Source organism: Arvicanthis niloticus, chromosome 6 (assembly GCF_011762505.2).
Source record: "Arvicanthis niloticus isolate mArvNil1 chromosome 6, mArvNil1.pat.X, whole genome shotgun sequence".
NCBI lineage: Eukaryota > Metazoa > Chordata > Mammalia > Rodentia > Muridae > Arvicanthis > Arvicanthis niloticus.
This window is the reverse complement of record NC_047663.1, coordinates 97,832,445-97,846,837: the sequence shown is the minus strand read 5'-3', so window position 1 is coordinate 97,846,837 and position 14,393 is coordinate 97,832,445. Positions and strand designations below refer to the sequence as shown.

General features: G+C 43.1%; 1 non-coding gene across 1 annotated transcript; it reads right to left on the bottom strand.

Moving 5' to 3' along the window:
- Nucleotides 1-3,777: 3,777 nt before the first annotated feature.
- LOC117712106 (U6 spliceosomal RNA) lies at nt 3,778-3,881 on the bottom strand. The gene has a single exon (XR_004607184.1). It is a non-coding gene; the product is annotated as a U6 spliceosomal RNA (small nuclear RNA).
- Between the last annotated feature and the right edge of the window lie 10,512 nt (nt 3,882-14,393).

Sequence of the window (14,393 nt, the reverse complement as noted above, 5' to 3'; positions counted from 1 at the left end):
TTGTCTTTCAGGGCCAGAGGAGCAGAAGATTACCATGTCAATATCTCCGGGCTTCCAGAGGCATCCACTTGAGCCTTGCCTCCCTCCAGGACCCTGTCACTTGACAGGGATGCTTCTGCTACTTAGTAATTAGGCCGTGATTGTTGTTTATTTGTGCGCTGTACTGTAACTCCCTCTGCCCGAGGCTGGAACTGGAGCTCAGAAAACACAATTTCCTCCGAACTAATTTAGTTTTAAGAGGAAAATGAAAGTTTAGAGTAGTTTAATGTTTTGGTGAAGCCATAATGGCTGGGGAAGATTGGGTGATGTGAACCAATAAAGCACCCTAATTCTGATAATAATTCAAGCCTTAACTCTTCCCCTGCATCAATCCCATGCCAGTGCTGACACATAGGCCAGGACAGCATCAGTGAGTCAACAATTGGGCAATCATTCTTTTCAATTTATTTTAATTCATTACAAAAATAAAAGGGAAACAGTCCTGCCTTTGACTTGAGCAGAGCAGAGTCGGGACAAGACTGTTTTACTATCACCAACTCCACTCTCCAGTTTAACCCCAGATTCATGTTTCCATTCCCATGGTTTCCTCAGACCTCAGGATAACAGCCACACCTTTGGGAGGCCGGAGTTAGTCTTAGAAAGCTTAGAAGATCCTCAGCTTCTCACTCACAAAATTGAGGTGATGAGCAGAATGTCACAAGATCACTAGGAAAGTTAGGTGGCTCATCTCTCTCTCTCTCTCTCTCTCTCTCTCTCTCTCTCTCTCTCTCTCTCTCTCTCTCTCTCTCTGTATGTATGTATCGAGTGATTGTAAGGAATATGGCACCCCTTCACTGGCTGCACTTGAGTTCCTACTGTGCAGCATCTTACAGAGGTATCTGAAGAGCCACTGGAACGTGGAAAAGGCTCTCAGGGTATTCCTCGTGTTGTCAGGAGGCAATCAAGTAGAGATCTCCATCATTTCTTTCTGTAGCACAGGAATGGCCTCATAATGTGGTTGGTAAGGGATCCAACATGGGAAGTACTTGGAAGACTACCTGGCACAGAGTAAGCATGCAGTATAATATTTGCTGGCTTTTAAGACAGACAGGTCTAATGTAGATACTTCACATGTACAAGGCTAATCTCCCAAGAGCCTCTGCTTCATGGGCTGCTGGGATTTGGCCTTCAGAACGCTCTTTTATTCATGTCTGGTGGTTGTAGATTTGAGGGCCTGGGAATTAGTGTGTCTGGATTCTCATGACTCTGCAAATGGCCCTCAGCTCCGTCTCGTGACAGAGAAGTGTGGAGCTTGCCAATGGCACGTATGCTGTATGCTTTGCTTAGACACCCGAGTGCATCTTGGCTGTTATTTCTTAGTCATGTGACATTCATCATGTGACACGAACCATGTGGGCGCTCAGTTGTTTTCATCCATGCAATGGGCATTATGGAGCTGCTGTATAGATCAAGAGTAAGACATTATCTCTTGCGCAGCTACTCTTTCTAGGCTGTCCTTTGTACCTTATGATTAATGGTCTACAGCCTGCAGGGTTCACAGTCACAAATACAATTGGGACTCACTTTTCTTCTTTTCTGAAGTTTGTGAGAGGGCCTTAAAAGTGCTATGTAGCTAAGGATAACCTCCAGCTTCTGATTCTCCTGCCATCACTCCACAAGTATTAGAATGGAAGGGGTAGTCTTGGTTTATGTGGCCCCAGGGGATCCAACTCAGGGCTTCCCGCATGTGCTAAGGCAAGTATGCTCCCATGAGCTACATTTCTACACTGCTGCTTTCAAGTGAGGGCCTTCACTGTCTGCCTCTTTCCCAACTCTCCAGCCAGATTTCGGTTTTGCAGCTCTTCTTTTTTACTGCCACGTGCTAGTTCTATGGACTTTCCATCTCCCACCCGAAGCTTTTAGGCTCATTCCTACTTTCCAGTGGTGCTTCGGCATGGAGCCTTTGTCTCTTACATCTTTGCAGGATTGGCTTCCTAGCCGCCATCCTCTCCCCAGTGACACCTGCACACCTCACACATTTTTGCCTGTCCAGCTAAAGTTGTTCCCTTTCTTCCTGTTCTCCCCATGCCCTCCCTTTTCTGATTATTCAATTTTATTTTCTTACAGTGATTGCTGTTCACAGTTGCCTCTGCCTGTGGGATTTCTGGGTCCCCAGCTATTACTTGTGTTGCGGAAGGAGGGAAGTCTTACTTCTGTATCTTTAATACATAGTGTGGCTGGCACGTAACGGATGCTCAACCAAAATTTGTGAAATATATAAGCCAGTATATATATAGTATATATATATATGTAGTTTCCCAGTTTGTTAGATGTGTGATTCATGTATGGCAAGACAGTATATATGGTGAAATGGCCACTGCCTTGACTTGTGTGAGGCCAGGTGAGTGTATAGAGGTTAGGTATTCATATTTCTCTGGGTTGCACAGCTTTCCTTCCTTCTGCTTTGCCTGACATATGGTGTACTTCAGCAGGTACGTGCACCCTACCCCCACACTAAGCTCTGGTGACTCTCTGTTGAGCAAGAGTTGACATTTAAACTGAGACATTAGAACACAGACTGGCCTACAGGGAGGCAAAGATTTCATGTGGGAGCACCATAAGTCTTTCGTTTAATTATTTGAAATTTTAATTAAAATAGAATTTCATCATTTCCTCATTCCCTTTCCTCGTTCCAACTCCTCCAATGCTCCCACCCCGGAAGTCTTCAAACTTTGAGAAACAGCATGTCTGTGAGGCTAGGACATAGTAATGAAGAAGAGTCAGGAAAAGTGCATGTGTGTGTGTGTGTGTGTGTGTGTGTGTGCATGCATGTGTGTGTGTGTAAATAACCAAATTCCAGGAAACATACTTCTCTAGTATGCTTGTTTGCAGTGTCTGTACTTAACTCTGTCCGGTATATTTTCTCCTTCTTTCACCTTAAACATTCCTGTTTATTCTCCAGGAGCAGACTCAGCTGTCTTCTGTTCAGATAGGCATACTTCTTTGCTCCTGTTACTGCCTTGTCACGGCACTATGCTTTGTATTCAACCATACTTTTGGTTTTAGGATGGATTCCCCTCACAGGTTTTCCTACAGCATGGGCTGAAATGACAGACTTCCTGGGTCTGTTTGTGCACAGAGACCCTTATATCAGATGTGAATGAAGGAATTGTCATAATCTCTTTGGCATACATAAACTAAAGCCAGAATAACACCGAGGTGATTAGCACAGCTCTGAAGAAGGAGGACTCATGGTGTGAATGACTGCTATAGGAATGAGAAACCCATGCCCTTTGTGCCTCAGCTGTCCATGCTCTGCCCACAGCAGACATCACCAATTGATGGCCTATATTCAGACCTTGTCTCAGCCTAGAGCTCCAACAGACAAGCTCAACTGCTTAGAGTTCATTTGTGACTGGAGAACTATTTGCCAGGCTCAAATCTTTAGTCAGTGCTGCCCAAGTCTCTTCCTCAAACACTTGCTTCAAGGACATTGGGAAACTCTGGGGATAGTATCCAGGAGTCTGACTTTTAAAATAAGAACTTGAGGTGATTCGGGGACATGCTAAATACTGACACAAGCTAATCTAGCTGTCACTGTCTCGAGCTGCTCAAATGAGTAGATGCATAACTTAGCAATGCATTCACTTTGAAATATATTACAAGAAAGGAGAAGGAAGACTGTTCTGACAACACCCTTCTTCCACATCTCCTCAGCCTGAGATGGAATATTCTAGATTTCAGAAGAAAATCACCTCACTCTCTAGAACTATGCCCTGAGAATTTCTTCATTATTTAAAAAATGTGGAATGCTTCACAGACATGAATGCCCTCCCGTGTAGGGGCTATGCTAATCATCTCTGTACCATTCCAATTTTAGTTATGTGTGTTGAAGCAAACACGAGACTGCCTTCATTTTTATCCCCCTGTCTCATATCAAATGTGGCAATGTCTTTCAACGATAATGATGAAAAAATTTTGAAATCCCCAAACTTCTTTGATATTCCCAGCTCTAGTCAATAAAGATGTTTATTTTAATAAAGCCAAGAAGAAGTTGGCTTTGGAGGGCGGCCAAACATGGGGAGATTCTGTGGTAAGCAAGTACCTATTATCTGGAAGAGTGAACCTAAAGAGAAGTCTGTGTGCTTCCTTTTCTGTTCTTCAGCGGCTTTGAGGTTTCTCCACATAGAGCCTGAACTTCAATCCCCCCAGATTCTCACCCCTGGCACATCTTCTCACCTGTCACCCCAGACTATATACCATCTTGCTTGCTGTTTTGGTCCTCTTTCACCTATGACCTATATCCCAACCTCTGATTGTAATCTCATGGCCCAATTATCCCCAAAGGCAACGTGTTCCTGACTGGACTTGGACGATTTCAACTGGATGATGGGGTCATATTTCAGGCAGGCTGTGTGCTTCGACTGAGCTAGTGACAGGAAGAAGGTGTGGAAGAGAAAACAGCCTTGAGGTGGGGGAAATAGTTCAGTCAGTAGAGCGCTTGCTGCATGGGTGGACAAGAATCTGTGGCCCCAGTATTGGGGATGGGGTAGAGACAGGCAGATCCTGGGGTCTCATTAACCACCCAGTCTATCTGAAAATGTTAGTTGTAGGTTCAATGAGATCTTGTCTCAAAAAAAGAAAAAGGTGGAGAGCAATTAAAAAAGACACCATGGTTCTTCCCCATCCTCCCTCCTGTCCTGTGAGGTGGGACAAGGAGAAGGGCAACATTTGGGATGAACATAAATAAAATAATTAACTGATAAAAAATAATTCCAGAAAACATGAAAAAAAAAGACACCATGGATGAACTTCCCACCTTTATCTTTATGACCCCACCCCCACCCCACACACCAAACCAAACCAAACCAAACCAAACCAAACCAAACCAAACCAAACCAAACCACCACCACCAACTCAGAAAGAAAGAAAATAAAATCTTATTGTTGGCTTGTTGAAATGGCTCTGGGGGCGGGGGGTGAAACCACTTGTCACACAAAGCCTATCAACCTGAGTTCTGTTACTGTAGCATGGACAACCTACCAGAGGCTATGTCACTGAAGAAAAGGACTTTTCCTATCACCAGCAACCATTAACTGCCAACAGCTCCTCAACTGGGAGTCCTAGTCTTAGGAGCCACTTCCCAGCCTATGGACTCAATGCTATGCAAGTCTTGTGAGATTTTGAGTGGGACAGACATGTACGCAGTCCAGAAGATGTAGCTTCTCTGTCCTTATAAAGAGTCTTAATCCTTCCTAGGGGACACTTCCCCGATGCTCAGGCTTACTTTGGAGCATGGTCCTGCCTCCCTCTACGCGTTTTCTGTATCTGTGTCCTTCCTCCTGATTATTGCTGCCTGTCCAAATTGTTCTGACACATCACAGCAGAAGGCAGACTTCCTACTGGGGATTCTTTACTATTCCTTCTATTTATTCTCAGAAAAAGCAGACCACCTTTGTATGCATGTTTCCATACTAGCGGTCATGCTTACACAGTATTCCATATTAGATACAATTTGCCTTCCTTAAGAACTTATGATCCACTTTCTGTTGACAACAATACAAAGTCAGTTTTAGTTTTCTTAGAAGACAGATAAAAGGTCTAGGGCCCAGGCCACCATCAGATGTGTTTTCTTTTGGGCTCAGCTCTCTTTGCCTAATTTGCCTTTTCTTTCTTGCAGTTTCTACTTTAGGGGCAAGTACAGTTGCTTTCTCTTCTAGTGAACTTAGCTTAGTTCTAAGGTTTACCTGAGGCTTCCTGAGGCTCTGAGCAGATCCCGGGGCGGCAGCTCTGCCCCCAATCTCACAGAACCCAGAGGAAGCGGGCCTCCCAGGAACTCTAAGGCAGTATCTTAGGTAAGGAGACAGCAACACCGGCCCCAAACAGGGAGTAACTGGGTCCCATTAGGACCTAGGAATTTACTCCTGGCCGGGAGCACTGGTTCCTTCCTGTCTGCACCTGAGCACTGAGCAGATTTTGGGCTCCAGCTCTAACCCCAGTGGTAACACCTACCCCACACAGTTCTGATACAACTAAGATAGGCTCCAGTCAGAGACGGGACAGGTAGCACTAAGGAGATTCAGATGTCGAAAGGCAAGTGCAAAAACATAAGCATCAGCAACCCAGGGTACTTGGCATCATTAGAACCTAGTTCTCTCACACAAGAAAGTCCTAAATTCCCCATATCACTAGGAAAGCAAGATTCAGATTTAAAATCACTTCTAATGATGATGTTAGAGGACTTTAAGAAGGATATAACACTCTCAAAGAATTTGAGGAGAACAGAGGTAAACAGGTAGAAGCCCTTAAAGAGGAAACACAAAAACCCCTTAAAGAATTACAAGAGAACACAACCAAACAGGTGAAGCAATTGAACAAAACCATCCAGGACATAAAAATGGTAGTAGAAACAATCAAGAAATCACAAAGGGAGACTACCCTAGAGATAGAAAACCTAGGAAAGAAATCAAGAGTCATAGATGCAAGCATCACCAACAGAATACAAGAGATAGAAGAGAGAATCTCAGGTGCAGAAGATACCATAGAAAATATTGACACAACGGTCAAAGAAAATGCAAAATGCAAAAAGTTTTTAGCACAAAACACCTAGAAAATCCAGGACACAATGAGAAGACCAAGCCTAAGGATAATAGGTATAGATGAGAGTGAAGATTCTCAACTTAAAGGGCCAATAAATATCTTCAACAAAATTATAGAAGAAAACTTCCCTAACCTAAAGAACAAGATGCCCATAAACATACAAAAAGCCTATAGAACGCCAAATAGACTAGACCAGAAAAGAAATACCTCCTGTCACATAATAATCAAAACACCAAGTGCACAAAACAAAGAAAGAATATTAAAAGCAGTGAGGAAAAAGGCCAAGTAACATATAATGGCAGACCTATCAGAATTACACCAGACTTCTCACCAGATACTGTAAAAGTGAGAAGATGCTGGACAGATGTCATACAGACCCTAAGAGAACACAAATGCCAGCCCAAGCTACTATACCCAGCAAAACTCTCAATTACCATAGATGAAGAAACCAAGATATTCCACGACAAAACCAAATTTACACAATATCTTTCCACAAATCCAGCACTACAAAGGATAATAGTGAGAAAGTTCCAATACAAGGAGGAAAATTACACCCTAGAAAGAGCAAGAAAGTAATCCTCCTCCAACAAATCCAAAAGAAGATAGCCACACAAAGATAATTTCACCTCTAATAACAAAAATAACAGGAAGCAACAATCACTGTTCCTTAATATCTCTTAACGTCAATGAACTCAATTCCCCAATTAAAAGACATAGGCTAACGAACTGGTTATGTAAGGTTTACCTTGGAATGTTGATGCCCTGGAACTATTTTAGAGGGTAGGAAAAAGAGATTCTTTGAACACCTCCAACCCTGGCACGGAGGGCGATATGGGCGGCCCCCAGGGAGTTGCACAGCTCAGGATCAAGAAAGTAGGCGGAAATTGGAGACATATTACTTAATACCACAGGAGTTCATCCTGGCTCACATCCTTAACACTTAGCACATAGGTTTTTAGTAGACATCTATTGAACAAACCTGCAATACAAACCCTAGCTTTCTATTGCTATTCAGAGGAAGGAGTGCAATACTCTGAATGGTAGATGGGGCAGTGCAGATGTATGACATTAAACCTGCATAGTGTTTGGACTGGATATATGAAAGGTGGGCTGGGGACGAAGCCCTGGGAGTGTTTCCTAGCATGCACAGGGCTCAGGATGAATCCCCAATACCCCCAAAGCCAAGTACCGCCACCAACAAAGAGGTGCACGATCATTTTGGTAATCTCTTTTAAATCAGGGAAAGATGTTCTGGATATTTAGAAAGTTACACAAGATCTCAATTCTTTTGTTCACCGATGCTGCTGTGGTTCCCTCTTGAGAGTCTGTAAAAGGGACAGACTCTTAGGAACTCTTTTGTTCATTGATGTTGCTGTGGTCCCTTTTAAGCATCTGTGAAAGGGACAGAGAGACTCTCAGGAACTTTGGCACTGTGCCCGTACTTCTTTTTCATGGCACTTTGGCAGGTTTTGGGTCCTCAGGATCTCCAGATTGTACAGCTTTGTCAGAACTGCACATTGGGCTTTGTGTGTTTCATGATCCTTCATTGTTTTCAAATTTTCCTTCCTGAACTACCCAGACTCAAGGCTAGAGGGCATTGTGTGACCACAGTGAAGCTGCATCCACTAGAACTAGGCTTTTCACACAAAAAGGCTTGCTCACTGCTCAGTTAACTAGCGAGTTCTCCCCACTCCCAGGAGGGAATGAAGTCAGCCCCCTGTGAAGAAAAGGATGGGGACAGGGGGAGAAGAGCCACCTAAGTGTTTCCCTCATTTGTATGTTGATGAAATGTCTGCATTTTCCCTAGAGCTCGAGTGCCTGGTTTGGATTGATTTCCCAGCAAGGATCTTGATGTGTTGAGATATGCTGCAGACAAGGATCAGGGTCTCTGCCCTGCCTCTGGCTTCCTGTGGGATTTTGGGGAGGCCCCTTCTCTTGACTGAGTCTGAGTCTCAGTGCTCTTATCTGTAAATCTAGGGACTGGATTAGGTGCTCCCATGATAGACATGGTGCATGAGGCTTCTCTTGAGTGAATATTTCAGTAGTGGAGAAGTGAGGAGGAAGAAGATTGCAACCAAGGAGATTGTGGCTGGAATTCAAATGCATCAGGAAATCCCACGAGGGTGTGAGCAAGACAAATGCAGCCAATGGGTTTGAGAATGGCAAAAGGCCCTTTTAAAGACTAAATGGTGTGCATATTAATGCAGTCTGCTTAATTCAAAAGGCAAGCACCTGTGGGTAAACAGCCTTTCACACAGTCTCAGGAATCAGCAACTGTTTGTGTAACCTCTTCCCTTAAGTGTAGACTCAGTCTAGTGACGTTATTTCTGACCAGTAGCAAGAAACAGAGACCTTTACCCCAACAGGCCACTAAGAAATAAATCCTACCAAGAGATCCCACCCTGAGTGAGGTTAGGAATGGATCTTTGTCCAGTCGAACCTTTGGATTAGACTTCAGACCTCTTTGACAGCTTGATTATAGACGACAAGGGAACCTGAGGCACCTACTAAGCCATGCCTGGATTCCTGACCCACTAAGTACTGACATATCAGGGCATTGTGTTATATAGCAATCGATAACTAACATGTTAAAACAGTGGGTTTTAAATCATTTGTTCTCTCTGTGTATGTATATGAACACACACGTGTACATGTGTGTTTTCGTGTGTGTGTGTGTGTGTGTGTGTGTTTTCGTGTGTGTGTGTGCGTGTGTGTGTGTGTGGAATGGAGGACAGCCTTCATTATCATTCCTCAGTATACCACCTGCCTTCTGATTTTTGAGACAGGGTTCTCACAGACCTGAGACTTCCCAAGAAAGCTAGGCTAGCCAGTGAGCCCCGGAGATGGCCCTGTCTCCATCTCTTAATGTTGGTATTACACTGTCATGTCCAACTTTTCCGTGTGGGCTCTGAGAATTGAATCAGGTTTTTAATGCTTGTGCAGTGAATACTTTTCTGACTGAACAATATCATGGCCCTTCAGACTGTTTTCTCTCTTAGTAGTATGAATTAGGGGATCTTACTTTATCTTTGTTTATCTATCTATCTATCTATCTATCTATCTATCTATCTATCTATCTATCTATTGCGTGTGTGTATAACAGAGGACAGCCTCTATGTGCACGCATGTGTGGAGATCAGAACTTACAGGAGTCAGTTCTCTCCTTCTACCAGGGGATGGAATTAGGTAGTTAGGCTTGGTGGCAAGTGCCTTCCCCTGCTCAGTCATCTTATGGACATAGATGCATTTAAAAATGTCTCCAAGCCGTGTTTTTTTTTTTTTTTATCTGCAAGGGATGATAGTGTTGTCTAAATGATGCCTTGTGTGAAAAGTGTGTGATGCAATGTCTGGAGGAGGAACACTAAACGAGTACAGCTGTCGCCATCACTGATGATGCTGTTTCTCTTGGTACCCTGTTCTGTGCTGTGTGACTATTTTGCCTCTCTGTTCCCATCTTCCTCCTCCCTCTCCTTCTTCTTGTTGTGTCTTCTCCTCAGTCCTCTTCCTCTACCCCCATCTCCCTTCCTTTCTTCCTATACTCCTCCTGTACTTCTTCCTTCTCCTCCACTTTCTCCTCCTCCTCCTTTGTCTTCACCTCCTTCTTTTTGCTCTTCTCCCCCCCCTTCCTCCTTTTCCTCCTCTTGTTTTTCCTTTCTTCTTCCTTTCCTCCTCCTCCTCCTTTTTCACCATCATCATCCTTTGCCACCATCTGGTTTAGATGGCAGTAGGTCTTAGGTGAAAAGGGCCGAGTTGAATCTTTTTCTGAGCTTTGTGAAGTTGCTCCCAGAGAGAGGCTGTGGAGCTTCCACAGTGTCTCAGACTTTCCAGTTTCTTTATCTGGAGAGAGAAATCTTTCAATCTTTTCTCTAGACTGGAGGCCAGCATTTATTTCCAGCAAAGCTTTTGATATTTATTTTATTTCCAGCAGAGTTAAATTGTAGTAATTAATCCAGCCTAAAATGTCCCCTAAGAAACGAACACCACAGAAAAGAAACTTAGAGCCCCATTTAAAGTATTTGTAAGTAATTTCTCATGGTTAATTGGTCCTCCCAGGCAAAATTCGTACTGTTTCAACAGACACTGGTCATTCCAACGTGAGTGAATGGTCAACAAATGTTACCTATAAGCACTGGAACCTGAAGCTGCTCTTTTTCTGCCTCTATTCTGGAAGCTGAATTCCAACCAGGGGTGAGCAGGTAGGAAGACATGCTCAAGGGAAGGCTTCTATATACCTTGTGGCACTCCTGATTTACAACAACAATATCTCTTCTTGGGTGATCAGGACAGGTGATTCCCAGAAACAATGACTTAAGACAGGTGTGGTGGTGCAGGCCTATAATCTTAGTATTTGGGAGCAAAGACTAGAGGATTGATGCAAGTTCAAGGCCAGCCTGGGATGCATAGACAGTCCCAGATCATCTGGGGCTGTACAATGAGAGTCTGCCAACAAACCAAACCAAACCAAACCAAACCAAACCAAACCAAACCAAACCAAACCAAACCCAAAGCAGAAACTCACTGACTTACAAGATAACCTCATCTACATTTATTTCACAGAAATTAAAATAAGAATAATTTGATTCCCGAATTGTTTAAATTGGAAAACTAGTTGTTTACCTTTGGAATTCTGAACTTAAATTATATACAGTTAATCTGGATGGAGGTGTCAAGTAGTGATTGGTTATATGAGTCTATAGTTCAATGGGGTGAATATACTTGGGGGTTACATATAAGTGGAAGGCATACAAAGCTATTCTCTGGGTGGGGTGACAGAGACAGGCAAACTAAGCTCCACTTGGCAATGGTGTTGACATCTCTTACCTTTACCATCAAGTGAGCTGAATCTCAGGACTCACCATGTAGATTCTTTTCTTGGGTTACTTGGTCACTTCAGTGCCCAATTCCTTTGTGCTTTTGTGGCTTTGAGCTCTCCACAGGAGAGGCTGGGAACAGAAAGGAGATAGGTGCCTCATGGGTACACACAGGCATGCAATGTGTTCCGTGATAATGTCTCACTCATATTTTGCCCCTACTTTGTGTCCGTGTTCATGAGTCTGGCAATCTTTTCTCCTTTCATTCTCTTAGGGAAAGAAATGTATGGAGGCTTTTGTCTGATTTAAGCCATTGGAAATCGTGCATGTTACAGCTGTCTTTGCCCAGAACCTCTCTTTTCTGGAGCCCCATATAACCTCATGTCCCTTATTGGACCATTTGGGTTTCATGTTCAACTTGTGAGTCAATCAGCTTTCTCCTTGGATGAGTGCCATCCAAATGGCTGTGTCTCTATGGTATTCTGTCATTTTCTGTACAATCTTCTCTCTGTGTGACTGCTGCTCTCTATTTGTTTCATATATGTCATCATACGGTAGTTCTTTGTGGGTCTTAGTTCCTCCCTGTACCCTGTTCTGTATGACTATGATGGCTCTCTGTTTCTCCTCTTCTCTTCTTCTTTCTCCTTCTTCCTTTGTCTTCTCCCTGTTCTGCCTCTTCTATCTCCAACTCTCCCCTCCTATATCTCCAACTTTCCTCCTCCTTCTTGTACTCCCCCAGTATTTTTACCTATTGTTCTTTCTCCTTCTCCTCCTTCTTCCTCCTTTTCTGTTTTATTCCTCCTCTTCTTCCTCCCTTTCCTCCTCCAGATCCTCCTCTTTCTACTGTCTCTGAAGGTGCCACATGTGTCCCAGTAAGGACAGACCCTGTCTGTTACTCTCCCTCATGTATACCCTAGTATCTGGTATCCAGTAGACATTAAATATTTTGTATCTGAGTAGATGGGAAGATTAACTTTGACTTAAAGACTTAGAGGAAAAGGGAATTAGTTGCTTCTGAAAGAAAACAGGTAAAAGCCACTTATTTTAGGAAAAGGTAGAAGCCTCTGTCATCATGGTCTTTGTGAAGCTCATCTTGATATGGAGGGAGAGGACTGCTCTCTCAGCTGAAGGAAGAGTATTGCTGCATATATGAATTCGTTCTTCACTGAAGTCTCTTAGGAAGCCTTGTCTAGTCTTTAGCTGCAATTTGAGCCTTAACAGAGAATGTCTAGTTATTACCAAGCTGTGAAATGGTAGCTTCACCATGATTTCACTTCTTTTTTTTCCTGAAAGAAATTGATGTGTCCGAGCAGTTTTTTTTTTTTTTTTTCTGGAAAGTTCACTGTAGAGGGTATGATTTTTGGGTAACAGTCCTGAAACTGTCTTGCTTTAGGAACTGGGTTAAACTAGTCTCTCTTTCTGGACCTTGGTCTTCCACTTTCACAATGCTGAGTCAGGCCAAGCCATTCCCATGTTCTCTTCTCATGGGATACTCTGTAGCGATCAATCTAGTAGGATGAAAACTAACACACTGTGGTGTGGGATTTCACATCCAAGGACAAGATCTAAACAGTTATGGAAAATACAATGTGGTCTCAATCTTTAGGAATTTTGTAGATTAGCATCCCCAGGTAAACCTGCTGTACCTAGTAGGCAGTGATAGCTTTGAATACTGTCATCCTCTCTCACCTGTCCTTCATGTTGGGTTAGTAGAATACATTTGCCATGAATTCTGGGTAAAGAGAAAGAACAATGTTTAGACATGTTGTTACATCAATTTCATCAGAAAATCCTATGTCTGGCTACATAATGTAATGTATAGGCTTGTGGGAAGGGTTGTTGATAAAAGATGGAACATCTTGGAGAAGGAATGCCATTCTCTGTTGAGCTTTCCTGTGCCGCAGGGGGAAGAAAGGCTTGCTCATCATCTGCCCATGAAGTAGCATTTAATGGATACTAAGTCTTGAGAAATATCTTCATGATACACAACTTCTCAGAGAAGAACATCATTCAGGAGGGCAGGTTACGTTCTCCGATCCAGCTTTTGCCACTTGGTTACTGGTTGAATTTGATTAACCTCCTTAAACTTTCTGAGCCTGTGTGTAGAACTGGTCATTACTATTGTTACCACATTCTAGGCTGCCATCTGCTCTGTTCTTTACACATGCCATGGTCACTGTCATCTCAAAGCCACAGAAGCCATGAATACTGCATGAGATCCACACAGGACTGGCTCAGTGATATCCTCTGGTGCAAGTGGGGAAATCTCATGAGTGCTTGAGGCCCCTCAATGCCTTGGGGCTATCTAAGTGGCTAACAATTGCTAGGTGGTGGGAGGATTCTTCCTGATGGCATAGGTGCCTTGTAAGCTATATGTTTCAATGAGTAACTGCTCGCTCATGCTCCTGTGAGTTTCCCTAGTGTATTTGTTCGTTCGCTAAGTAGACTTCAGTGGAATAATTTCTTCGATATTATTGCCTGCTCTGAGGGTGAGTGGAAATAAACTCCTCAGGAGAAGTCACATAACTCAAGGAAGATATTTGTGGAGTTGTGTATGTTGCTAGGCTAATATATATATCATCCTGTGACCACTTGACCCTGCACTGCTTTTTTGGGAGCTAAGAAAGCATTCTTTTCTAAAGTCGTTACAATTCCTGATACTTGGTCACAACAATTTGTGGATACTACGTTCAAGTGAATGTGCAGCGTCACCTCTAAGTTCATTTTATCCACTTTAGTATAGATTATTTCATTTATATTATACAGTGCACTTAAGTGTCAGGTACCATGATAACATCCATGATGCAGATGAGGGAAAGTAGGTGTTCAAGGGTTCTGTGGTCTCATCTTCCTCACTGTCATCTTTATCACATCTTATCTTTGCAACACCTCTGCCAAAGTCTCATTTTCACTCTGTAACCCTGGAAGCTGAAGCCTGGAGACACTAAACAAATTTCTTCAAGTTTCAAAGCAAATATAAGACAACTTGGAAGTATACATCTA